Here is a 3934-nt window from a genome sequence, read left to right on the forward strand (position 1 = left end):
TTTGATTTTTTTTACCTATATATTACTAAAAGCTGAAGCGTAATATTTAATTTTGCTACTTTCACGTTGATCCACATTAGCAGCCATGCCATTATTTTTTATTTCCAATTTTTCTTATATATTTTTTAAACATTTTCTCATTTAAGGTGACTTAACTCCATTATTTAAAAATTAAAAAATCTTTTAACTAATATTTTTATTAATAATTTTCAAAACTCTCCATCCCTTTTACCTTTTCATCTCCCCAGTACTGTTTATCTTAATATCATTATTTTTCTACCTTTTCATCTTTCTTTATTTTGACTCTTTTTATTCTCAACATCTTACTATAAATTTGACATTTTTTTTATTCTATGCATAGTTTTCTCACACAAAAGGCTACTTCTCTCTCTCTCTCTCTCTCTCTCTCTCTCAATTTGTTTTTCATTTTTTGTTTAATTTTTATTTTTATTTTTATTGCATCAATTCTTTAGGTTGATGAATTTTTGTGTTAATTAGAATTCTACTTTGGATTGATGCAATTTAGTTTTGTGTTTTAAGTTGTTATCTTTTATATTCTCTTTTGTTAAATATTATCCTACTGCATTATACATATAATATATAATAATATAATGTTATTATATTACATAGAATGACTTGGATAATTTGATTTTTTGTTATATATATATATATATATTATTTTTACTTTTTTTCCTCTCATCTTATTTTATTCAACATTTAATTCCAATCATATCCTCCATACTATTAATCTATATCTATAAATTACTAAAAATTGAAGCGTAGCATTCAATATTGCTATGCTCACGTTGAGGCACATCAGCAGCCACGTCATCATTTTTTTGTTTCCAATTTTTCTTATATATTTTTTAAACATTTTCTCATTTAAGGTGATTTAAAAACTCCATTATTTATAAATTAAAATATCTTTTAACTATAATTTTTATTATTAATTTCCAAAACTCTCCCTCACTTTTACATTTTCATCTCCTCACTACTGTTTATCTTAATATTTTTCTTTTTCTACCTTTTTATCTTCTTTTGTTTTGACTCTTCTTATTTTCAACATCTTACTATAAATTTGACATTTTCTTTTTTATTCTAGGCATAGTTTTCTCACACAAAAGGTTACTTCTCTCTCTCTCTCTCTCTCTCTCTCAATTTGTTTTTCATTTTTTGTTTGATTTTTTTTTATATTTTTATTGCAAGGTTGATGAATTTAGAATTCTACTTTGGTTTGATGCAATTTAGTTTTGTGTTTTAAGGTGTTATCTTTTATATACTCTTTGATTAAATATTATCCTACTGCATTATACATATAATACATAATAATATGATGTTATTATATTACATAGAATGACTTGAATAATTTGATATTTTTGTTATATATATTTTATTTTTACTTTTTTTCTTTTCATCTTATTTTATTCAATATTTAAATCTAGTCACATCCTCCATGCTATTAATCTATATCTATAATCTAAAAATTACTAAAAGTTGAAGCGTAGCAGTCAATGTTACTATACTCACGTTGAGTCACATCAGCAGCCACGTCATCATACTTAAAAACTACATTATTTAAAAATTAAAATATTTTTTTTTAACTTTTCATAGAATTTCACCTTTACATATTCATCTATTTTAATTTAGATTTTTTTTTTCAAAAAAAAAAAACTTTAATTTAGATATTTATAAGTAAACAATGAAATAATGATTCATGAATAAAAAAAAAATTATCTATACATATTTATCTTTTGCGGTTGTAACTTTGCATATAATTTTGCATTTATATATTCATCTACTTTAATTTAGATGTTTATAACTTAATAATGAAATCTATAAAGAAGGTAATTAAAACAATCATATTTCTACAATTCAAGAAGTCACAATTTCTTTTTTCAAAAAAAGGCCTTTTACATTTCCTTAGAATTATTTTAAAATTTTTTTTATAAAACCTTTGACATACCACTAACCTAACCACTTCATACATTAAAAAACTTTAAGGCTCATTATTACTTCAGTTAATATATTATGGATATCTTAATTGATTAAGACCAAACTAGAGAAATGCCTTTCATATTTCCTTGAAAATTTAGAAGGAAAAAAAAAAACCCTTTGATATACCACTAACGTAACTACATCTATAACTATTTAAGCCATTCATAATATCTATTTCTTAGTGATACCCATAAAATTTACAACTAGCAAGGGAACATACAAAGTAATAAAGAATAAATGAAGGAAGAAAAAAAGAAATGAAATAAAACGTCAATTAATAACCGTTATGTGGAAAATAAAAAGGTGGTCAAAAGGAGTAAGAAATAAAATAGAGATTGCTATATAGAGGACATTGAAAACTTTATAGTACAATAAAATTAACAATTAAATATAATAATACAAAATTTAAACTTAAAACTAATCAAACTCTAACTAGGGAAATTATATATATATATATATATATATATATATATATATATATATATATATATATCATAATCTTCATACACCATGACTTAAAAAAATTTAACAAATAGTTCTTCCTCTTATTTAATGTCTATGTTATGCAAATCATCAACCAATAAATATATGATAATGGTAGAAAATGTTATAGACAAGATTATGAAAAATATGATAAAACAATTTGTTTTAAACTCTTTATAAAGTCTAGGGACTAAAGTAGTATTTTATCTAAAAAATTATCATGTGCAACACGGGAGTTTGCGACTAGTTTATATAATAGTTCTCCTTCCCATCCAGTTATATGCATTCCCATTTCACAACATATTTTAAGATGGTTTTGCTTTCTGTCAATGGAATCTTATCCTTCCAAAATGAACCATGGTATAGAAAGTAATGAGAAAAAAGATGATAGGGCTGATTCAGAAACCGATATCAAAATACAAAGAGATCATTATAACCCTCCCAAGAAGTAATGGACGTAATTGGATAGTTGATTACTACCAGTATGAAGGTGTTTGGTTCCCTTTATGACCTTTGGAAGGACTCTTGTTAGCTCAAGACCATTTCAAGCTTTAGTCCAACGATATGATTCTGAGTAGCCTTCCAAAATCTGGCACAACTTGACTTAAGGCTCTGAGTTTTGCCATTTTGACAAGATCTTCTTTTGATGAGTCTACAAGCCCTTTACTCTCTACATTCTCATATGACTGTGTACCCTTCTTGGAGCTGGAAATTTGGTCAAACCCCCAAATTAAATTTCAATCTAAATATTACACTTATGGTTACACATATTTCTTACACTTCCTTAACATAAATTTTGGTTGTAAAATTATTCACTTAGGGTGATGGAGAACAAGTTTAGAATCACTTAAGAAGCTATTGTTTACAAAGTACGAAGATCTAAAGAATGAAACTGTATACTATGTAAAGATAATGACTGAATTCATCGGTTACCCTTTCCTCCTTAAAGGAAGAAGTTATTGGTGTGGTGCAAATTATTATAAACATGTGTTGTAGGTTTGAGAATTTGTCTAGTCTGGAGGTCGATCAAACTGGACCTAGGCAAGGTTTAATAGGCATGGTGGGTGAAAATAATGCTCTTTGTAAAGTTGGGGACTAGAAGGATTATCTTACACTTGAAATGGCAACACAACTCGATCAAATAACCAAACAAAAGCTAAATAGTTATGGTTTGACTTGGCATGTCTCATCTATTGCTTGAGGGGGCGAATCAACACTCTTTTCATGCCTTGTATATTTCATTCTCAGCATTTTTGAGTATGGAAACTAAATAAAGTGTGGCATTAGCCCAAGGTAGTACAATCGATTGAGAGTTACGGGGAATCTACACTTTTTTTTTAAAAAAACCCAATTTACTTTCTCTTGTCTGGTGGATTGCACCGTTTTTCATTATACATTCAAGGAAGCTGTGGGGGAGGAGTGTAAGAGCATCACCATCAGATGTGCCAAATGCCAA

The 3934-nt window shown here is 26.9% G+C and overlaps 1 pseudogene; it reads left to right on the plus strand.

The window, feature by feature from the left end:
• The first annotated feature begins 2807 nt into the window (after window positions 1-2807).
• Window positions 2808-3679, plus strand: LOC142631213 (flavonol sulfotransferase-like; annotated as a pseudogene).
• Window positions 3680-3934: the final 255 nt, after the last annotated feature.

Source organism: Castanea sativa, chromosome 4 (genome assembly GCF_040712315.1).
Source record: "Castanea sativa cultivar Marrone di Chiusa Pesio chromosome 4, ASM4071231v1".
Taxonomy (NCBI): domain Eukaryota; kingdom Viridiplantae; phylum Streptophyta; class Magnoliopsida; order Fagales; family Fagaceae; genus Castanea; species Castanea sativa.